The sequence below is a fragment of the Ambystoma mexicanum genome, chromosome 9 (genome assembly GCF_040938575.1).
Source record: "Ambystoma mexicanum isolate Mex_15411 chromosome 9, UKY_AmexF1_1, whole genome shotgun sequence".
NCBI classification, from domain to species: Eukaryota; Metazoa; Chordata; class Amphibia; order Caudata; family Ambystomatidae; genus Ambystoma; species Ambystoma mexicanum.
Window position 1 is genome coordinate 567,708,495 of NC_090931.1, and position 24,175 is coordinate 567,732,669.

General features: G+C 50.3%; 1 protein-coding gene across 2 annotated transcripts in view; it reads right to left on the reverse strand.

The window, feature by feature from the left end:
- Window positions 1–24,175, reverse strand: part of RPH3AL (rabphilin 3A like (without C2 domains)) — a 1,136,504-nt gene that overhangs the window by 315,039 nt on the left and 797,290 nt on the right. The gene's annotated exons all lie outside the window — the stretch shown is intronic.

Genomic DNA, 24,175 nt, shown 5'->3' on the forward strand with positions numbered 1-24,175 from the left:
GCGTGCTCATGTGAATCTAAGCAGATTCAAGCATCAGAAATACGATTACAGTGAGTAATGTATCCCTTCTGAGGCTTGTGGAATCTGCTTAGATCACATGCTGTGCATAGATTAGCAAGCAGTGTTAGAAGGAGGAGGTGGGATGTGAGAAGGGTCATGAGCGAACAAATGTCTTAGAACCACTTGTCCCACTTGAGTATCTGTCTTGGAATGAGTGTCAATGCAGTAGTGCTGAGTAAAAGTGTGAATAGAGCTCCATGTAGCTGCTTTGCAAATGGTGTCAAGGGGTACATTTGAAATGAAAGCCACAGTGGCCCCAATACCTCTAGTGGAGTGGACAATTGGCGTAAAAGGCAGTGGGCCTCATTCCGAGTATGGAGGTAATCATGGCGCTATTAGCGCCATGACTACCTCCAATACCGGTACCAAGTCTGCCCTCGCTCAATGGGGACTTAACGGTCTATTCCGACCTTTGCATGACCGGTAAATCCCCATTGAAAAAGCCATTCCCCATTCCCATTTGAGCCCCAATAGGGCTCAATGGGAAGGCGCTAATAACGGTACCGCAAATTGCGGTACCATCATTAGCTCTAAAGTCCCTTAAGGGGTCCCGTCCTTAATGCCTGGTAAAACCAGGCGTTAAGGAAGGGACCCGCTAAGGGAACTCAGAATAGGGCGCAACGAGTTTACCGGCACCGGTGTCCTTACCGGTGCCCGATATCCCTTTGCGCCAAACTCGTAATGAGGCCCAGTGTCTTTTCTGAAAGGGAGTAGCACAGCTGGATACATTGAACTATCCATTTAGAGATGGCGCCTTTAGAGACGTGATCTCCTTCTCTGCCTGTAGCTACGGAGACAAACAGTTGATCTGTTTTTCTTAGCGGTCTGGTCTTGTCTACGTAGTAGAGGACTGCTCTTCTCACATCGAGTGTGTGTAGTTTCACCTCCGCAGAGCTTTTGGGTTCTTGGAAAAAAGCTGGTAGCTCAATGGACTGGTTAACATGGAATTTGGAAATAAACTTAGGTGAGAACCTAGGGTGAGTTTGTAAAATCAGTTTATCCTTATGTATACTAAAGAAAGGATCCTGCACTGACAGAGCCTCAATTTCACTGACCCTTCTTATGGATGTAATGGCTACTAAGAAGGCAGTTTTATATGTCAGGTGTTTGAGACAAGCTTTATGTATGGGTTCAAAGGGGGGTCCCATGAGTTTAGAAAGCGTCACATTAAGGTCCCACCCTGGTGGTGGGTTAGAAATTGGAGGGTGGAGTCTCTTCACCCCTTCCATAAAGGCTTTGACAACTGTCACCTTCCACCATGACACCTTGTTATGGAGGTGGTGTAGGCTGAGAGCGCCGCCAGGTGTACTTTGAGTGAATTAAATACCAACCCTGCGCCCAGTACGTGGAGCATGTAGGTGACAATATTGGAAGGAGTGCAATCAACTGGGTTGATTTGATTATTCTGGCACCAAATTACACATCTTTTCCACTTATCAAAGTAAGGAACAAATTACTTACCTGTAACTGTTGTTCTCCAGCATGGGTCTGGCATGGATTCACATGCTCATGAATATTCCCCGTCGTCAGGCTGGGAATCCTCGGTAAAGAAAAAATCAGTATCAGTTTAGTTTCTGATCTGACTTTTGTAGTAGTAACCAATCACTGATCTCTGCGTCATACTGACCACAGCCAATGACTGCCCTCTACCTAAGCCCCGCCTCTGGCAGCCATCTTCAGATTTGGTAGCACGTGAAGAGGCAGTATGACCAAGTGAAGAGCCGCAGAGGGGTAGGCGGGAGGGTTCGCATGTGAATCCATGCCAGACCCATGCTGGAGAACAACAGTTACAGGTAAGTAACTTGTTCCTTCTCCAGCATGGGGTCTGGCATGGATTCACATGCTCATGAATATAAGAATAAATAGCAGTACACACATGCACAACCACGGGGGGTGGCAAAAGGCTCAACATTAAGCAATACAAAAAACTCATCATTAAGCATCTCTTACCTCCTCACCAGGCTCACCTTAAGCGAACAGGTTGCGCAGCTCTGCTTGGCGACCCTGGACTCCTCCCTGGAATCCCGATCGACGCAGTAGAATCTCGTGAAGGTGTGCGTCGACCTCCACGTAGCAGCCCTGCAGATGTCCAGCAGGGGCACACCAGATAAGAACGCCGTAGTAGCAGCGATCGCTCTGGTCGAATGGGCTCTCGGACGGCCTGGCAGCGGTCGGTTAGCCAACCGGTGGCAGTGCATGATGCAGCCGGAGAGCCATTTGGAAATAGAAGACTTCGAGAGAGCCTTCCCTTGATTCACAGGTCCAAAGTTCACGAACAGCTGTGATGTCCTCCGGAAACTCTTCGTGCGGTCCACGTAGAACTTCAGCGCTCTAGCCACATCCAGCGAGTGCAAAGTCCTCTCGGCCGGCGACGAAGGAGACGGGAAGAAAACAGGTAACACCAAGGGCTCGTTAAGATGGGAGTCCGACGGCACCTTGGGCATAAAGGAGGGGTGCGTCCTAAGCACCACCCTCGAGGCATGGAAAGTCAAGTACGGTGCTTTGCAGGATAGGGCCTGGATCTCTCCCACTCGTCGTGCGGAGGTAATGGCCACCAGGAATGCAGTCTTCCACGACACAAACTTCATCGGTGCGGAGTGCATCGGCTCGAATGGGGGCCCCATGAGCCTGGTCAGCACCACGTTAAGTTCTCACGCCGGGGCCGGGGCCTTCACCGGGGGGAACGACCGGAACAGTCCTTTCATAAACTCTTTTACCAGTCGATGGGACCACAGGGACGTCCGTCCTGTGGTTCTGGTATATCTGGAGATCGCCGCCAGATGAATCTTAATGGAGGCATGGGCTAGCCCAGCCTTTGCCAGCGATAGCAGGTACGGCAGTACTTGAGGGGCCGTAATCCGTAGGGGGTTGATCTTCTGTGCTCGGCACCAGATAGAGAACCTCTTCCACTTATGACCGTAGCATTTGAGAGTCGAGGACGCCCTCGCTTTTGCAAGAACCTCTCTGCAATCGGCCGGTATATCGTAGCCTCCAAACTCTAGCGCTGCAGGAGCCAAGCCTGCAGGTTCAGCGACGCCGGGTCATGGTGGAAGATGGCGCCTCCTTCTCTGGAGAGACGGTCCGCCGACAGCTTGATGGGAGGGGACGTTGACAAGTCCAGAAGGTCCGGGAACCAGATCTGCCTCGGCCACGCCGGTGCGACGAGGATCATCCTGCACCGGGACCTCTTGAGTTGGCTGATGAGTCGAAGCAGCAACGGCAACGGAGGGAACGCATACAGGTATAAGCCGCCCCAGGGGAACGAGAACGCATCGCCCATGCTTCTCGGCTGGGGAAACCTGCTGGTGAACCTCTTGCACTTCGAGTTCGTCGCTGTTGCGAACAGGTCGATTTGGGGTTTGCCCCATCGTCGGAAGAGTTGATCCAACTGATCCTGGCGCAGTTCCCACTCGTGACAAGCGCGCAGCTCCCTGCTAAGCGAGTCGGCGATGGTGTTGCTTTCTCCTGCCAGATGGAAGGGAACCATGAACATCCCCTGGGCGACCGCCCAGTGCCACAGATCCTGTGCCTCCTTGGATAGGGCTGGGGATCTGGTGCCTCCCTGCTTCCATATGTAAAACATTGTCGTGGTGTTGTCCGTGAAGATCCGCACCACCTTGCCCTTGAGCGACGGGAGGAACGATTTGAGAGCCCAGAACACGGCTCGGAGTTCCAGGACGTTGATGTGCAGGAGCCTCTCCTCCAGGAGCCAGAGGCCTCTTGCGTGGAGATCTCCGGTGTGGGCGCCCCAACCTTCCAGGGAGGCGTCCGTCATCACCGTCTCCTGGTACGCCGGCATCTGAAAGTCCTTGCTCGCCGTGAGGTGCGCTCGAACGCCCCACCACTGAATCGCCCGCCGGAACACCTCGTTGAGGGGGACCCTGTCTTCGAAGGTGCCTGTTGCCTGCATCAAACGGGCGTCGAGAAATTCTTGAAGAGGGCGCATCCGTAGTCTGCAGAGGCGCACCAAGTAGATGCAAGAGGACATCATCCCCAGGAGGGACGTGATGGACCTCACCCTGGCCACGTCCGTGGCTAGCACGCGCTGCACTTTGCCTAGAATGGTCTTCGTCCGTTCTTCCGACGGGGCCGCCAGGCGCCTCACTGTATCGAGCTTCGCTCCCAGAAACAGGGCCACCTGCGACGGCACCAGGTGGGACTTTGGGTAGTTTATGGCGAATCCCAGGTCTGTGAGTAGCTGGACGGTCCTTGCAGTGTGTTCGACGGCGAGTTCCCTCGTCCTTGAGCGGATGAGCCAGTCGTCCAGGTAGGGGTAGACGTGAATCCCCTGCAGGCGCAGCCGCGCCGCCACTGGTGCTAGGCACTTGGTAAAGACCCTGGGGGCCGAGTTCAATCCGAACGGCAGTGCTCTGAATTGGTAGCGGCGTCCCTGGACGACGAACCTGAGGAACTTTCGGTGACTTTTGAGGATGGGAACGTGGAAGTATGCATCCGCCAGGTCCAACGACGATAGAAAGTCACCTTCCTCCAGCTGTCCCAGACGTTCTGGAGGGTGACCATCCTGAACTTTTGTGATCTGATGTATTTGTTCAAACGACGAAGGTCCAGGATGGGGCGCCAGCCGCCCGTCTTCTTCCTGACGAGGAAGTACCTTGAGTACACCCCGGAGCCCCAGAGCCTCTTCAGGACAAGCTCAATGGCGCCTTTCCTGAGCATCGCCCGTACTTCCAACAGCAGTTGCGGGACGTGATTTTCCTTCCTGGCTACAGGTGGAACGTGAGGGCACTTCTTCAGGAATTCGATAGAGTGTCCTCTTGCCAGGGTATCCAGCACCCAACGATCGGTGGAGGTGGACTTCCACACGCCAACGAAATTCGTCAGCTGGCCTCCCACCGGGGTGCTTCGGTGGGGGCCCGAGGCCACGGCCGGTTCAGTCCTGCTTGGAGGTGGTGGCCTTGCCGCCCTGGCCACCTTGCCGACGGCGGCGAGGCGCTCCCTGCTTGCCGCGACCCCTGTAGGCCTCCTGAGACGAGGAGCGTGCCGCCTGGCGGTAGGACGACGAGCCACCGCTGGATCCCTTGGAGGCACCCTGTCTGCCTCCGGAGCTCCGAAAGGGCCGTCGTTGCTGAAGGGCTCCTAGGGCGCGGGCCGTCTCCGTGTCCGTTTTTATGGCTTGGAGGGATTCGACCACCGCCTTCCCGAACAAGTTGCTGCCGTCGAACGGCATGTCCAACACCCTGGTCTGGACGTCCTGACGGAAGTCGGACGCCCGGAGCCAACCCCGTCGTCGTAGGCAAACACCGTTGCCCAGCTGGCGGAACCTGGTATCGGCAATATCGGTTGCCACCGTTATGGCGTGGTCCGACGCCACCTCGCCCTCTTGCAGTATTTCCAGGGCCTCGGACCTCTTGTCGTCTGGCAGGAAGTCCAATATGGGGGCCAGCTTAAACCAGAGCTCCCTGTCGTAACGGGCCACGATCGCCAGGGCGTTGGCCGCTTTGATCGTCGTCGCCACCGACGAAATGACCCGCCGCCCCATGGCGTCCAACTTCTTTCCCTCGCCATCCTGCGGGGAATTCGACGTCGAGGCTCCTGACCCCGCCGCTTTCTTCTTCGCCGCCGCCGAGACGACCGAGTCTGGCGTTGGCTGGGCCCTGAGGCACAGGGGAGTGGTTTCGGGGACCCGGTACTTCTTCTCGTACCGGTCCCGTTTGGCTGGTGCCGTGGAGGGGTTTTTGAGAACCGACAGGCCCTCCCTCCCAGATGTCATCGATTAGAGGCACCGCGATGACAGTCTTCCTCTTGGCCTCCCGGCGCTGATAGAGGAAACCTTTCTTTTTCTGCTCCTCCGGGCAGAGCTGGAACAATTCGGATGCCCTGGCGATCATGGTGTGGAATGAGCCAATCTCGTCGGGCGGCGAGGCCCGTGCGACGGGAGACCCGGTCCGTCGTCGTCGCGGTCAGAACCAGTCGTCGAGCCCAACGCACCGTCATCTCCCGACTCGTGGGAGGATGAGGAGGGAACTGTAGGCCTTACGGGGGCGAGCGGAGGAGAGGGTTGGGTCCTCCGTCGTTAATTCTGAGGACTTCCCGACCGGCCAGGTTGTGGGTCCTCCGGCCTGGGCCGTGGGAATATCGTCCTTATCTCAGAGCATAAGGACTGGATCTCAGACAAAATGGCCGCCGAGCCATCCTGAGGGCTAGGTTCTGGCCGCGCCGGAAGGGAAGGCTGCTCTTCCTCGCCATCGTCGTCTTCCTCGGTTATCTCCCGAGGATCTTCCTTACGGGATCGAACCTTCTCGAATTGAACTTCGAGGTTCCTCACGGCCTCGGTCAGTTCCTCCTCCGAGGCTGACTCGGAGCTCGAGGAGGCTACCGTGCCCCCCCCTCGCTTCTTCCACCATGGCGGCCACGACGATGGGCTGAAAAGAGGATTCCCTCCTTGGCGGCAGGGAAACTCTAGTCCCGGAGGCAGTCTCCGCTGGCGGGGTCTCTGCCGGCTTGGACAGAGTCGCCGCGATCGCCTAGATAGAGGCCTTTGCCTGCTGGGTAGGGGCCTTCACCACCTTAGGTGCGTCCCGGGCCTTCTCCTTCGGAGGAGGGGCGACGCCTCGCTCCCCCTCTTCCGAGATCGGACGGGGCTTCTCCCGAAGCTTACCCGGGGTCTCGGACTTCCTCTTCCCCGAACCGGAGCGCTGGCTCGTGGTTGACGGTGCTGGGGAAGGTGCGCCCTGCCTGGCGACCGAAGAGCCCGACCTTTCGGCGCTCCCAGAGCCAGCGGACTCGCGGCGCTTGGCCTGGTGTTGGGCCCCCGTTGCCGGGGCGCCCGCACAGGACTTAGAAGCCCACTCCGACCCTTTCTTCTTCTTCTCACCCGTTGAGCACTTCTCCAACCAGCTGGCGAGACGGGATCGACGGTGCCTCATGGTCCGCTCTGACAAGTTCTTGCAGAACTGGCAGTCCTTCTCTACATGAGTCTTGTCCCCAAGAAGACAGTAGAGGCATTGCGAATGTTCGTCTTCCTTAAACACATTCTGCAGCCCGCATCCAGGGCAGCTGCGAAACAGTTTGGGTCCGGGCGACGAACTCGCATCCTGGGCCATCTCGAAGTAGGCCGCGAATCTTCTGGAATCCTCCAAGAAGTTGATTCGACGAAATCTTCACCCTTGCGGGGCATAGGAAAATCCCGCAACGGGTAGCCGTTGACGGGAGTAGAAACGGTGGAGCTTGAGGCTCGATTAACCGAAAAAATGTGAAAATTCACCTGAAAAAGCGCGAAACACGCAGTAAAAACTCGAGAGCTAAGCACGAGGACTCCCAACACTTAAACGTGCGGTAAAAATCTGAAGATGGCTGCCAGAGGCGGGGCTTAGGTAGAGGGCAGTCATTGGCTGTGGTCAGTATGACACAGAGATCAGTGATTGGTTACTACTACGAAAGACAGATCAGAAACGAAACTGATACTGATTTTTTCTTTACCGAGGATTCCCAGCCTGACGACGGGGAATATTCATGAGCATGTGAATCCATGCCAGACCCCATGCTGGAGAACAGTGCCTTGTGTTAGGTTTCCTTGATTCTTTTAAGATATCCATACACCTCTGTGGTAAATTGAGATGGCCAAACTCTATGACTTCAGGAGCCATGCTGCCAAGTTCATTGAGTTGGGTTAAGGATGCACTGTTTGTCTTCCGTGTTGGGAGAGTAGGTTGTACCAGCACGGGTGTCTGATGGGTTCGCACACCGCCAGTTTGCGCAGGTGCGGGAACCACGGTTGTCTCGCCCACAAAGGAGCAACTAGGATGAGCGTCATCGATTCCCTTTGTATCTTGTTGACTACCTTCCTCATCAGAGGAGTTGGTGGAAAAGCATAGGCAAATATCCCTGACCAGTTCATCCATAGAGCGTTCCCCTTGGAGCCTGGCTGGGGGAACCTGGATGCGAATCCTGAGCATTGTATGTTTTCTCTTGTGGCAAATAGGTCTATAGTGGGGAAACCCCACTGTGAGAAGAGGTCTTCTTACGACTTCTTCGTGTAGACACTATTCGTGTTCTTCTGGGAGGGGATCTCTGCTCAAAGCATCCGCTAGTGAATTGCGATCCCCTGGAACATGTTGAGACGACAGGTAAATGTTCTCTCTGAGTGCCCATATCCACATTTTCTGGGCAAGCCTGGACAGATTTGGCGAACAAGTGCCCCCCTGTTTGTTTAAGTAAAACATTGTGGTTCTGCTGTCTGTTAGGATCTGCACTGACAGGTTGATTAGGTGGGGTTCGAACGTCCAAAGAGCTCTGTAGACTGCCAGAAGTTCTAGCAGGTTGATGTGATTCTGAGCCACTGTGTGAGACCAGACACCCTGAGCTGTGTGTTGATGGAGGTGTGCTCCCCACCCTGACAGGGACACGTCTGTTGTGACTACGGCCTGTATTTCTGAATTGTAAAAGGGTTACCCCTTTGAAAGATTCTCTCTTGTCCACCGGTGAAGACTTTGTACTAGTGTTGGCTAAACGACCACTAGACCGTCCCACTGACCACTTGCCTGAGACCACTGTTTCGCCAACCATTCTTGCATAGGACACATGCGTAGGCGCGCGTGGAGAACCAGGTAAATGCATAATGCCATCATGCTTAGTAAACGCATTGCTTTGCGCACACTTATCTGGCGACCTGACTAATATTGAGGAATTTGCAGTAACAGATTCCGAATTCTTTCTCTGATGGAAAGGCCAACCCCTCTTGGGTGTTTAGAACAGCCCCTAGGAACTGTTTTGAGGTGCTTGGCACCAGGCTTGATTTTTTCTCGTTTATTGAGAAGTCCAATTGAAAGAGGAGGCCGATAGTTCTTTGAATGTTGGATCTGCAAATTACGGGGGTTTCCCCTGTGATGAGCCAGTCGTCCAGGTAAGGGTACACTGGGATTGCTTCCCTGCGTAGGTGCGCTGCCACTACCGCCAGTACCTTGATGAAAACCCTTGGAGCCGAGGCTATACCGAAGGGCAGCACCTTAAAGTGGTAGTGCTGGCTGTCTACCTTGAAACGCAAGAACCTTCTGTGCGCTGGGAACATGGAAATATGAAAATAGGCATCTTTCATGTCCAATGTTGCCATGTAATAATCTCTCTTTAGTGGGGGGGGGGATTACCTCTTGGAGTATAGTCATGCAACATGTTTGAGGCTTGACATACTTGTTTGCAGGGCGTAAGTCTAATAGTGGGTGCATTGCTAGATCTTTTTTTGGCACCAGGAAGTAAGTTGAATAAATACCCTTGTTTACCTGGTTGCCCGGAACGAGTTCTATCGCGTCCTTTGCAAGAAGAATGACGATCTCCTCGAGGAGGATTCTTTGGTGCTCCAAGGAGTGTATTTTCTGTCTTGGAAGATGGTCGCGGGGGCGTTCCAACAGTGTGCTACAGTATCCCGCGGACACTGTGGACAGCACCCATCTGTCCGAAGTAATCCCTTCCCATGCGTCGGTGAAGGTGGAAATGCGCCCCCCTACTGCGGATGCATGGGAAGGGACCTGGAGCAGAATGTCACTGTTTGTTGGGAGGCGTAGTGCCTCTACCTGGGCTGCCTCTCCCTCTACCATTGCCCCTCTTTTGACCTCTGGTGAAACCCTGTGTAGCCTGTTGGTTGCCTCCCCACGATGCTCCTTGGCCTTGAAAGTAGTTAGACCCTCTCTGGGAATTTTGCCCGTGAGAGCGACGAAAATTATTATTCCCTCGTTGGTTTGTGGGTTTATTAGTTAGTTGTCCAAGGGACTTTAGGGTGTCATATTCGTCCTTGGCTGTCTTGAGCGCCTCCTCCACTGCTTTTCCAAACAAGACATTTGGTTCCACCGGCATGTCGATGAGGGTGGCTTGGGTCTCGGGTTTAAAACCCGACTGCCTCAGCCAAGCGTGTGTCTCTTAATTACTGTGCTCTCTGCGATAAGCCGGCCTGCATTGTCTGCTGCGTCAAAGGTAGCCTTGAGAATGCATCCGGACACCGACCTTCCTTCTGACGCAATCTGGGCCAACTGGCTCTTTAGAGGTTCAGGTGCGGAGGCAATGAGGGCAGCTACTTGTTCCCATTGGTGACAATTGCAATTTGCCAGCAGAGTGATGGTATTAGCAATTCTTGCCTGATAAGCGGAAGTGGAAGCCACCTTCCTTACATGCCCATATATCTTTTTGCTCTCCTTGTCTGGGGGAGCTTCAGAAGATGCTAGAGGTGTCCCCGCCCTCTTCCTGGTGGTTGTGACCACTAATGAGTCCGGTTTAAGCTGACCCATTATGTAAAGTGGGTCTAAGGGAGCGGCCCTGAATAATTTCTCTATTCTTGGGTTAACTGCCTGTGTAAGATTAGAGGTGAGCAGAGAAGGGTCAATTCTGTGCTGAATAGACTTCAGAATTGGTATGGCTTGGGCAATGGATCTTTTATCCCCCATAATTTGCTCTGCAAAGTCCCTCTCTTCTTGAACCCCCTGAGTGTCTATCTGAAAGTGGGCTGCAGCATTAGCTAAGACCTTGTTCAGTAATGGCTGATTATCCACAGGTGAGTCATTCACCGGTGGGTCCTTGGGAATAGGGGAGTCGAGACTATAGGCCTCTGCCTCGTCTTCGGCCTCCTCATCCTGGACTTCATCGTCTCCATAAAAGTCGACCCCTGCCTGGTCGTCCAATGTTTGTATCTCAGGATCTTCAGCATACTGCTAGTAAGGTTCAATACAGAATGGGTCTGAAAGCAGCCCCTGAAGTGGAGTCTCAGTATGGAGTCTCTTAGTAGAAGGATGAGCGTCTTTGGATCCCGAAGGGGCAGAGGTAGCAGGGGTATTCTGATAGCTCTGGAAGTAATCACGTTGTTTCTCGTAAAGATTTGACATAAAAGACATTCTCCTCATCACTCTGTCAATGTCTTCCGAGCTCCATTCTCTGGAACTGGGAATGACCCTTTCCTGCTGTTGTTCTCTTCTATTCCCATATCCTGGGGAGTGGGAGTGACAACTTTAGGCCTAGTGACAGGGTCAGGGGTCTTTGACTTCTCTAAAGATTTGTGTTTCTCTAAAGATTTGTGTATCTCCTTCTGAACCTGGTGTTCAGAAGCTTTTTCCTGTTGTTTCGCCCCTTTACCCTGTGTAGAGGCATGTTTCCCTGACTCTCTGGCTTTTCCTGAATCTTTCGACGCCTGGCGTCGAGATTCGGAGCTGGGTTCACAAGGTTCTGGAGTCTTAGAGGAGGGACGTCAAGACTCGGAGGCAGACGTCGAACGAACTGCCGGAGTCGACTTTGAACGTGCTACGTTGGGGATAGAGGTCGGATTCGTCTTCTGACGACCATACCTCTGTGACCTTAGGTAATGTGGCACTCTTAGCAATCGTAGACGGTTGCTGTGTGTCTTGAGGCGACCGTGACCTGGAAACCTGGAACGCCCAGAGGACACCGATTCTGCAGACCGCTCTTTCTGTGCCTTTTTCTGCTGATCACTCAACACACGTGTCGACTCTTGGGTGGGGTTAGAGTGCTTAGATGAAGGTGTGTGGGTAGTGCTCTTGCTGCCGGGTGCTGTCCCCATAACTGACCCGCCGGACAGTCCCCCGAGGTCAGGGGCTTGCGCTTCGGTGCCTAACGACACCCCTGTGCCCTCGACGTCCGACACAGTGTTAGGCAGAAACCTGTGCAGTTCCCTCTGGAACCACTGCAAAAGATTTAGGACTTCAGGTGTTTGGCAGTAAACCCACTTGGTAGCAGTCTGTACCACACAGATTCACTTGGTAGCTGTGGCTGAACAGTCAGACTTCTCTCAAGAAGAGTTAGGCAGTATACAGAGCATTCGCAATAGGTCAAAAGAACACAGTAGAACAGGTAAACACTGACCAGAGCTTGGTGTAAAAGAGATATAATTATTTATATAAAACCACATCTAGAAAAACACACAGGCACTAATAGTAAGCAATTCAAAAACACGGTCACTAAAAGATATACACTCCCTTAAAAGAATATTTAGACAAGTCTTAAGTTAAGCCCCACTTATTTTCAGACAGCGGTGAGCGCTTAACGTAGATGGCACTCTAATAATTCGTTTTAAAAAGGGAGAGAAAAGCAGAGAATCAAATGTAACAGATCCCAACACTTTTTCACGAACACAACAAGAGAGGAAGGCAAAGTAACACCGTGAATTCAGAGTCAGTAGGCCGGACCCGCTTTAAGAGGATCAAAACGAAATGTGTCTAAGGTCACACGGTTGCAGTGCACAAAAGTCTTGTAACGGTTCAAAAAGGAGTTGGACCAAAGAAAGGGACCAGTTAGAGGGTCAAGGCGGCCAGCCCAGTCCAGAAGGTTAAGGAGTTATTATTACCTTGTAGCAATCTTTAGAAAGGGAGGCCTGGCGGACATGGTACCTTAAAGTGGTGAGAATACTCCAGCGGGGGCAGTTGTTCCTGGCAGCGGATGCAAGTCGGTGCTTCGTCCGGGAGAAGAGAGGATCTCGTCGGGGAGGAAGACAGGGGTCCGTTGCACTGCCAGGGAAGAAACCAGCCGCAGAGTTTCTCAGGAACAAGGAGCGGTCCATTGGTTTGCGGTCCAGTGGTAAGTGGCTATCCGGCTGCCGGGGTGCTTGGCACGGGCAATTCGACCACAGACCGGTCTAGGGTGCGAAGAGAAGAAGGTAAACTGGTTGTGCCCACCTGTCAGGGGAAGAAGACTCTCCAGCCGGGAGATCTTCTCTGTCGTCGGGAAGTGGTGAGTCGGTTCCGCAGGGCTCCACCGGTGGTGTCGTCGTGGTAGGTCGGCTCAGCTTCTCCCTCGTCGGATTCTCAGGTCCTGTGGCGACTTCTGAAGTTCCAGTCCCCAAAGCCCTGCTTTTATGCAGCATACCCCCATTCACTCAGCCTAACTGTCAATCAAACATGCTAAGTGGTGAGCCGGCCGGCTCACCACTTGGGCCAATCACACAAGAGTGCGACTTGAGTTACCAGGGTAACTCAGTCCAGGGTGCCTAAACCCCCTCCTACACCCCCTGTGGTACCCAGACAGAGTGGCACCACTTTTGGAGGCTTCTGTGGAGAAGCCCGCCAAAAAGTGGAACAAAGGGCTCGACTTGGGTTGGAGTCACAGAAGAGAACACAAACGCCATTTTAGAATCGAGTCCTGGCAAAAAATACCAACCGCCGAATTAATATTAATTAAATAAACCAGCAGTATGTTCGAGGCTATGAGAATTAAATAATTAAAGTTGGTAGCCTCGAACAATGGGAAAATCCCATAGGAATATATTTGCGGTCGAATATAAAAAGTAGTATTCACTGCCACCAGCCAAAACTCGATCAGGGGGGGCGGAGACGTGCCCTCTCGACTAACAGACCCCGGGGCAATCGAATTGCCCCGACCAGTACGTCCACAATATGATGGTTTGTACTGGTGTCTGTTAATAATTTGGGACTAGTAAAGCCAATGTTGACTTTACATGCCCTGGGAGACAGTAGTCAGTCCCAGGGTATGGAGTCTATGGTGGGGGGTCACTATGACACCCCTGTGTTACTGCACGGAGGGTGCTGTGTAACACACATAGTAAAAATAGTAAAAACACATGAGACCCTATGGAGTAAAGGACCCCATAGCCCATAAAACACATTAACAGTCAAAGGAACACCATAAATCATGTCCAAGAGTGGGAGAAAAAGAGTCTCACTCTTGGCAGGAGAAAAAAACAAACTCCAGAAATCCAGCAAAGCTGCTGAGGGACTCACTAGGTTAGGAAATTCATCCTAAAGAGAGAATTCTCCCTAAAACTCGCCCCCCCAGACTAAGGGACAGGAGGATTTAATCCACTCCTGGATGAATCTCATACCTCTAGTCGATGACATACATCCTAGAGAGACCATCAGCATTTTGGTGGTGACACCCTGACCTGTGCTCAATGGTGAAATCAAACCCTTGCAGGAAGATTGACCATCTCAATAGTTTTGGGTTTTCCCCTTTCATTTGCATTAACCATCTCAAGGGTTGGTGGTCAGTCTGAATGACAAAAGTAGAACCATACAGGTATGGCCTAAACTTCTTCAGAGCTCACACAATAGCAAAACACTCTCAGTCAATGGTTGCCCACCTTGTTTCAGGATCCTTCAGTTTTCTACTGATGAAGCAAATGGGGTGCTCCCTACCTTTCCCATCCAGTTGACTGAGGACTGCACCTATTCCTACATTTGAATCATCTGTTTGCACAATGAAAGTTTGGTGATAGTCAAGAGCTCTGATTACTGGGGCTTGGCAAAGAGCCCTTTTCAGGGTTTCAAAGGCCTGATTGCATTCCTCATTCCACCTAACCTTTTTAGGGAATTTAGGAGAGGAGAGGACATTCAGTGGAGAAGCTATGGACCCGTAGTTCTCAATTAAATTCCTGTAGTACCCAGTGAGGCCTAAGAAGGCTCTCACCTGGGTCTGAGTAGTAGGTATTGTCCAATTTTGCACAGCTTCAATCTTACTGGGCAAAGGCCTGATTTCTCCACCTCCTACCTCATGTCCAAGGTAGACCACTTTACTCTGTCCAATCTGGCATTTACTTGTCTTTATGGTCAGATTGGCCTTTCCAAGAGCCTGCAAAACGTATCTCAGGTGGTCCACATGTTCTTCCCAGGAATTGCTGAACACTACTATGTCATCCAAGTATGCCATCCAGAAGTCCTCCATCCCATTCAGAACCTGGTTTACCATCCTTTGAAAAGTAGCAGGTGCATTTTTCAATCCAAAAAGCATAACTTTAAACTGGTATAAGCCAACTGGGGTAGAAAATGCAGGTTTCTCCTTGGCATGGTCTGTCAGGTCTATTTGCCAATAGCCTGACGTCAAGTCAAATGTGCTGAGGAACTTGGCTGCACCAAGTCTATCCACCAACTCATCTGTCCTTGACAAAGGGTGGGCATCAGTCTTAGTGAATGTATTAAGAGCTCTGTAATCCACACAGAGTCTAAGTTCTTTAGATCCTGCCTTTGGTACTAACACAACTGGGCTAGACCATGGACTAGTAGAGGGCTCTATTACCCCGAGATCAAGCATCTTGTTGACCTCACCTTTGATGTGGGTTCTTACATTTTCTGACATTCGATATCCTCTGCTTTTGACTGGCAGACAGTCACCAGTGAGTATGTCATGCTGTCCCCAAGGGTCAAGCCTGGTGAAAGTGAGAACAGAGAGGCAAACTGATTTAACATAGACTTGCACTCTTCCTGTTGCTCAGGTGTCAGATTTGAAGAGAGATTTACTCCTTCAATCTTTTCGTCTAAAGGTAAGCCTCTGAGGAGATCAGGAAGAGCTTCACTCTCCTCTTCTTCCTCTGATGATGCTAGAAAAAAAGCTCCTTCATCAGGTCTGGAGACATACGCTTTTAGTCTGTTGGTGTGGAAGACTGTTGGAGCCTCCTTGGGATTGCCCAAGTCCACCAGCTAGTTGACCTCTCCAAGTTTACCCACAACTTTGAAGGGTCCCATCCATTTGTCTTGCAAGGCCCTCTGCCTTGTGGGGATCATAACGAGAACTAGCTGGTCCTGAGTAAACTCAACCATGTTAGTCTTTTGGTCATGCCAGTGCTTGACCAATGCTTGTCCAGCTTTCAAGTTATCACTTGCTTCTGCCATCATTTGTGACATTCTCCTTCGGAGACCTATCACGTAGTCAGTCACTCTGACTGGCTTGGGGGAAGGAGCACTCTCCAACCCCTCCTTGATCAGGGCCAATGGACTTCTGACCGGATGACCATAAAGAAGTTCAAAGGGAGAATAACCTACTCCCTCCTGAGGAACTTCTCTATAAGCAAAGAGAAGGCATGGCAGTAGAAGGTCCCACTTTCTTTTAAGGGGGTCCTCTAAAGCACCTATCATGCTCTCCATGGTTCTGTTGAACCTTTCAACCAGTCCATTTGTCTGAGGGTGGTATGCGGTTGAGAACTTGCAAGTAACTCCGCAGGTTTTCCACATGGCTTTCATGTAGTGGGACATAAAATTCGACCCCCTGTCAGAGATTACTTCCTTAGGAAACCCAACCCTGGTAAAAATACCAAGGCGTGCCTTAGCCACAGCCGGAGCTGTAACAGTCCTCATAGGAATTGCCTCAGGGTACCTAGTAGCATGGTCTACTACAACACGGATAAACCTGTTGCCTGAGGAAGTTGGAGGATCAAGGGGACCAACAATGTCAATCCCTACTCTCTCAAATGGGATTCCCACTACAGAGAGAGGCACTAAAGGTGCAACATTCTTGGAGCCAACCTTACCAGAAGTCTGGCAGGTGTGGCAGCTCCTGCAGTATTTATCTACTTCAGCCCCCATTTTTGGCCAATAAAAGTAGAGTGAGAGCCTTTCTTTAGTCATCTTGAAACTTAAGTGACCAGCCAAAGGAATCTCATGGGCTAACTGCAAGAACTGTGTCTGTTCTCTTGGGGTACTACAAGTCGCTTGTTGTCCCCAGGTGCAGACTCTGTTGGTTCACTGTAGAAGAGGCCATCTTCCCAGTGCAACCTATACTTCCCAGGCTCTTGCCCTTCAGCCTGAGCATCTGCCTGGTGGCGAAGACCGTCCAGAGTTGGACATTCTCTCTGTCCCTTACTGAAGTCTGCCCTGTTGGGTCCACCTTCTGCCAGTAAAGACTGCAGCTCAGGATGGTCAACAGGATCCAGATCCCCAATGAGTTCCTGGCCTTCCATTAGCTCTTCTTCAGAGTCTAGTTCAACCACACAGGGTTGTACCTCCCTCTCAGCCTCAGCTGGAGGGGGAGTTACTGGTGTAACTTTGGACAACCTAGGGGAAGTCCTTGTCGGCTGCACTGGAGTGCTGACTGCTGGTTTCTTGTTAGAATTCTTAGGTTTCCCCTTTGCTTCTTGTGGCTTAGAGACAGCAGCTGACATCTCCAGTGGAGCAGGAGTGATCTCTTTCTTCATCATCTCCTTGGGAGTACCTCTCATGGTTCTCTCCCTTGCAGGTCTGGTGAGCTCCTGTAACCTTTTACTAGGAGGTCTGGGGGCATGTGACACTACTCCAAGAGTTTTCAAGTCATTACCCAGCAGTACCCTTCCTGGCACCTCACTTTGTATGCTGACAGGTATCTTCACAGTCATGTCATTACACTGGATAAGAACTGGTAATTGGGGAAGCATCTGCACAGGCCCTCCAGTTCACTTGGTGAGGCGTTTGGGTGCCTTAGCAACATCCTCAGCCTGAAAAAACGATTTGTCCACCACAGATATGCTGGCCCAAGTGTCCCTAATGGCAGGAGTTTCCTGACCATTCACCTGGACACTGTCCTTATAATACCCTTTAGTATTATCTGGGATAGAATTATAGACATCTAAGTTCTGTTGTTCCCATAGACCCAGAGACACTAAAGAAACACTGGCTGAGACTCCAATGGGTTCATCAGCCAGTAATAGCAAGTTTCCACTTGCCATTTGTACTTCCTCCAGTGGAGCGAAGGCTAAGGAGACAAGCTGGACCCCTGAAGGTTTACCCTTACATCTGGGATCTCCTTTCACATGGTCAGTAGAGCCACAAACAAAGCATTTACCAAATGCTTTCTGGAATGGTGGCTTGATCTGACCTCCTTCTGGTTTGGCACCAGGAGGTACAGTAGCCTGATTTGGTTTCCCTTGTGGCTTACCCTTTTGGTTTGGGGCCCTCTTTGGAATTGGAATTATTAGAATTCTCTTTGGAGTCCTTTTTTGGCTGTTTTCCCTCATCCTTTTTCTGAGTAGCCCCAGAATCCTTGTGAGTGGCCCTGTTGGCAACCCACAAGTCAGCAGCCTTAGCTAACTTCCTGGAATCTAATTCCTTTGAATCAGCCAAGTGCTGTCTGAGCTCAGGAGAGCAGGCATCATAAATTGACTCCAACATTACAAGATTTTTCATTCCTTAATAAGTGTTAACTCTGTAACCCTTAATCCATCCCTCTAAGTTTTTCAAACTTTCACTTACCCAGGTAGCCCAAGGGGTACCATCATGCTTTTTGCGGGTCCTAAACCTCTTAAGGTACTGGGAAGGGGTCTTCCCAAATCTAGCTATCAAAGCTAGATTCACACATTCATAATCCTTCTTATCCACCTCCCCCAACTCCATTACCACATCAGTTGCAGCAGGGGGAAGCCTAGAGAACAACCAGGGAAGTAACTCATTCCCTGTGATGTCCTGGCGCCCATGATTATATTCAAACATTTTCAACCAATCCAACACATCCAACTTAGGTTCATACATACCCACTAATTCCTTAGGCATCCGGGGTCTTTTGGGACTGGAACTCCTAGAAGAACCAGGGGAGAGAGAAGCATTTTCCACAGACAACTTTTTCATTTCTAGTTCATGATTAAGCTCTATTTCTCTGAGTCTTAACTCAGCTTGCCTCTGCTCAGCCTGGGCATTCATTCTTCTGAACTCTAGCTCTTGGTTTCTTTCAGATTGAGCAATAAAACGTCTGTACTCTAATTCAAGCTTCATTTTTTCAAGTTCAAAATAAGCAGAGTTACATGTAGGACCTGGGATAGGCCCAGTAGGTACAGTAGGTAAGGCAGACAGAGGCTCAGAGTGGCTAATTTCATTAGGTTCACTTTCCTCTTCTGACTCATTATCAAGACTTTGATTCAGATCAATACCATCACTATTTTCTACATTTGCTGGGGGGTAGATTCCTCTGTACCACCCAGACTTTAGTTTTCTAACAATCTTTCTATAAGTTCCTTTTTCTTGCCCTTCTCAGAGAGATTCTTATGTCTACACAATACTTTTAAGCAATCAGCAGTTTTGGCAGACAATGATTGTAGGGTATAACTCTCCATAGCAGACATAGTTAGAAAATCAGCTTTTTAGTGCTAAGCTCTGTGGTTAGTTGTCCTAAAGTGTTCAAAAAGCACTCTAAAGTGTATACTCAATACAAATCCCACCGCTGCCACCAGTGTTAGGCAGAAACCTGTGCAGTTCCCTCTGGGGCCACTGCAAAAGATTTAGGACTACAGGTGTTTGGCAGTAAACCCACTTGGTAGCAGTCTGTACCACACAGATTCACTTGGTAGCTGTGGCTGAGCAGTCAGACTTCCCTCAAGAAGAGTTAGGCAGTATACAGAGCATTCGCAATACGTCAAAAGAACACAGTAGAACAAGTAAACACTGACCAGAGCTTGGTGTAAAAGAGATATAATTATTTATTTAAAATCACAACTAGAAAAACACACAGGCACTAATAGTAAGCAATTCAAAAACACGGTCACTAAAAGATATACACTCCCTTAAAAGAATATTTAGACAAGTCTTAAGTAAAGCCCCACTTATTTTCAGACAGCGGTGAGCGCTTAACGTAGATGGCACTCTAATAATTTGTTTTAAAAAGGGAGAGAAAAGCAGAGAATCAAATGTAACAGATCCCAACACTTTTTCACGAACACAACAAGAGAGGAAGGCAAAGTAACACCGTGAATTCAGGGTCAGTAGGCCGGCCCCGCTTTAAGAGGATCAAAACGAAATGTGTCCAAGGTCACATGGTTGCAGTGAACAAAAGTCTTGTAACGGTTCAAAAAGGAGTTGGACCAAAGAAAGGGACCAGTTAGAGGGTCAAGGCGGCCAGCCCAGTCCAGAAGGTTAAGGAGTTATTATTACCTTGTAGCAATCTTTAGAAAGGGAGGCCTGGCGGACACGGTACCTTAAAGTGGTGAGAATACTCCAGCGGGGGCAGTTGTTCCTGGCAGCGGATGCAAGTCGGTGCTTCGTCCGGGGGAAGAGAGGATCTCGTCAGGGAGGAAGACAGGAGTCTGTTGCACTGCCAGGGAAGAAACCAGCCGCGGAGTTTCTCAGGTACAAGGAGCGGTCCGTTGGTTCGCCGTCCAGTGGTAAGTGGCTATCCGGCTGCCGGGGTGCTTGGCACGGGCAGTTCGACCACAGACCGGTCTGGGGTGCGAAGAGAAGAAGGTAAACTGGTTGTGCCCACCAGTCAGGGGAAGAAGCCTCTCCAGTCGTGAGATCTTCTCTGTCGTCGGGAAGTGGTGAGTCGGGTCCGCAAGGGCTCCACCGGTGGTGTCGTCGTGGTAGGTCGGCTCAGCTTCGTCCTCATCGGATTCTCAGGTCCTGTGGCGACTTCTGAAGTTACAGTCCCCAAAGCCCTGCTTTTATGCAGCATACCCCCATTCACTCAGCTTAGCTGTCAATCAAACATGCTAAGTGGGCCAATCACACAAGAGTGCGACTTGAGTTACCAGGGTAACTCAGTCCAGGGTGCCTAAACCCCCTCCCACACCCCCTGTGGTACCCAGACAGAGTGGCACCACTTTTGGAGGCTTCTGTGGAGAAGCCTGCCAAAAAGTGGAACAAAGGGCTCGACTTGGGTTGGAGTCACAGAAGAGAACACAAACGCCATTTTAGAATTAAGTCCTGGCAAAAAATACCAACCGGCGAATTAATATTAATTAAATAAACCGGCGGTATGTTTGCGGCTATGAGAATTAAATAATTAAAGTTGGTAGCCTCGAACAATAGGAAAATCCCATAGGAATATATTTGCGGTTGAATATAAAAAGTAGTATCCACTGCCACCAGCCAAAACTCGATCAGGGGGGACGGAGACGTGCCCCCTCGACTAACAGACCCCGGGGCAATTGAATTGCCCCGACCAGTACGTCCATGATATGATGGTTTGTACTGGTGTCTGTTAATAATTTGGGACTAGTAAAGCCAATGGTGACTTTACATGCCCTGGGAGACAGTAGTCAGTCCCAGGGTATGGAGTCTATGGTGGGGGGGTCACTATGACACCCCTGTGTTACTGCACGGAGGGTGCTGTGTAACACACATAGTAAAAACACATGAGACCCCATGGAGTAAAGGACCATTAGCCCATAAAACACATTAACAGTCAAAGGAACACCATAAATCATGTCCAAGAGTGGGAGAAAAAGAGTCTCACTCTTGGCAGGAGAAAAAAACAAACTCCAGAAATCCAGCAAAGTTGCTGGGGGACTCACTAGGTTAGGAAATTCAGTCTAAAGAGAGAATTCTCCCTAACACACGGCAGCGTTGCTGCCATCACTGAAGGAACCCACAGCGTCCATGGCCTCGAGCTGGCTGGCGTAGTGGGCCCAACGTTTGGTGGAGCAGTCCTTAAGCGTCTTTGCTTTGAAGAGTTTACAAGCTCTGCAATTTGCTTCGGGGTAATCCCTAGGAAGACACAGATTCCAGATGTTATGCTTATCTATCCACGGAAACTTACGATTGCACTTGGGGCAGAATTTAAATGGAGTACTCTCCATATGTTAATATCTGGCAGCGGGCGAGTATATGTAGGAAAATAAACGAGTGTGAGTATGTCCACCCTCCACTCTCCCTACTTGCAGGGCCGAGGCCAGAGGCCTTCCGAGGCCTGGGTCGAGGCCAGAGGCCTTCCGAGGCCCAAAGTCTGTCGGGCAGCCTCGACGGCTGTTCGTTCTCCAGTACCGGCGTCGATCTTCAGAATCTCGAGATGGGATTTGAGGGACGGGGTTTTTTTGTGAAATTTATGACTAATGGCTAAAAGCCAGGGAACTCATCAACTATGCTTCCGACAAGTGTGGCGGAAAAAAACAATCTGAGGGTCCTACACGCGTGAGGGTTCATGGGTACAGTAGACGTCACACTAGGGATAGTATTACTGGCACCAGCATCTGTAACAAGTCTTCTGGGGGGAAGATGGCATTGGCCAGACAGTAATCAAGGTGTGACATGCATACATTTCCATCAACCTGGGGTGGGAGGAGACTGCTGTCATCACTTTGGTGAAAACCTTAGGCATAATGGACGGACACTGCACTGAAACTGCCCTGATCCAGAGGACGTCTCACGAGGGAGTCCAAAATTAAATTTTCAGCTGTGCATCATTTGAATCAACCGCGCACATTCAATGTCTGGGAAGGAGAAACACCAAGGTCTGAGCATGCATTGAACTCTTGTATTTTTCAGTGAAGATGGGGAGGTTGAAGACTGAACGATCCTGGATGGGAAACAGGCCAGTTTGCTTTTTTGTGGGCTGCATAAACAAGTGGTGGAAATCCCCCTGAAACAGGAACTTCCCTCATCTCCCAGATCTGTTGTAGGTGTGGTATATAAGCCATTAACTTAAGCAATTTGGAAAACATGAGGGTGAGAAGATGGGAGGAGGGCAAACGGCAGGTGATAACATTTTCCCACCACTGACAGCATCCAATGATCGATAAAGATGGATCTCCTGCCTAGTGAAAGTTTGCAATTCCTCTCACCACGAGGATGGATGAGTTGGGAGCTACCATTATTGTTTGGACATAGAGCCCATGAAAACCTGGGAATCCCCCTTTGGATTCTGCTGCTTAACCTTTGGCTTACAAAGGGATCACTTTTGTTGCCTAGTAGGTGGTCTTGAAAACCACCGGAACCTCAGACAGAGCGAAATCTCTACTTTTTGGGCTGGGAGGACAGCTGAAATGGTTTTGGTTTCTGTTTCGTCCAAACCAAAAGGCTTTTAACAGTAAGGCTGTTAGCTCTCTTTTTATTCAGCTGCTCCTCTGTGGAAGACTGGAAAAGATCTTCCCCTTTGAAGGGAAATTAGAACAGCTTCTCTACTGTGTCAGACTAGAGTTTGGGATTGTACTCAAGAATGGCCTTTGTACATATGGCTCTTTTTATTTATCCGAAATGGCCATCTGACCAACATACCTCACTTCACAGACTTCAAAGACGCTATTAATTTGGCAATTGGTGGCTCCCTGCAATCTAATGGGAATCAGGTGTATGAAGAAGTCTTAGTAAATGGGTTTTTAAATAATGGGAAATTCTCATTAAATCATGTCAAACTTAAGAATTGCCTGTGAAATAGTCTGGGTTTGTTGTAATTTCTTCTGAAAACCCACAGTGTCTTTAAAATGCACCACTTCGAAACTGGAACTGTGGCGATAGGAACGGGCGTTTTTCGCTCAGCAATTTGGGGTTTTAATGGGGAGTGAATTGTCCAGTAAATGGGGCATTGAGGACAAGAGGTTTTCGCAAGTACGTCCCGTTGGCAGTTTGGCTTACAAGATTGATGGATGCCTGTATTTCGGCATCATTAGTGGCTCGTGGTTACTGGGCAAAGTTGTTAGTTTTAAGGAAGGATTACACGGTATGTGCTTGGGGCCTAGGACGGGGCTATGGTTTTATGCAGTATGAAGGTAGCATGTCTTCACACAAACGACCGGATTACACTGCAAGATCAAAGATAAGCTCCACTTGAGCTTAAGGTATGTATAAACGCACCACTTCAATTGACATCTGCCACAGGTGCGGCTATACATCCACACATTTTAGAATGCAGCTACGACTATGACAAAACCGGTCTAACTGGGACCGCAACGGCATTGCCCTTACACCAGCCTTGCCTCAACACCTCTGCCAATAGAAAAGTGTACTGTACTAGCGCTCTGTCGTGTCCTCCCTCAGCACCCACCCACATGCCTATCCTCCAGGGCTGCTTACTGCAGCCTAGCCAGCCCACCTAACTCTTAATTTTGGCAAAATGCACACACACATTTTAAGCCTTTTACCGAGAATTTTCCCATACCTGAACTCTGGTCCCAGGGGGCGTTCCTACCACAAAGCATGTTAAGGCCATACAAATGGGACAAGGCACTATATAAATGACCACTACAATACAATCCTCAACCCTAACCCCTCTCTACCCCCACCACCCACCCTACCCACTATGTTCCCCTGCCCACCCACCACACACCCTTCAACTTCTCTTTCAAACTCTTACTGTATTTTGTACCCTCTCACTCTCACCCTCTCGCTCATACTTCCTGTTACTCATCATCAATGTCACACTCTAGCAATGGTGTTCTCCCTTGCTCTATTCCCCTTCTCATTCTATTGCACACCTACACCCCTTATGACATGCTCCTTTGCAACTTTGCACTCTACTTAGTGCCTATAAATGCAACATGCAAAGAAAGAACAGAAGTAAATGACAAAACTATTGTCTTTGCCGATGCTTTTTGTGACTTGAATTTGCTTGGTATGTTCTCCTGCCTGGGCGTTTCTCTTGTGACTTGAATCTGCACAATATGGTCTCCTGCCAGGGCTTTTCTCTTGGAACCTGAATCTGCCTGGTATACTCACTTGCCAGTGCTTTTCATTTGTGTCTTATACCTACCTGGTATACTCTCCTAACA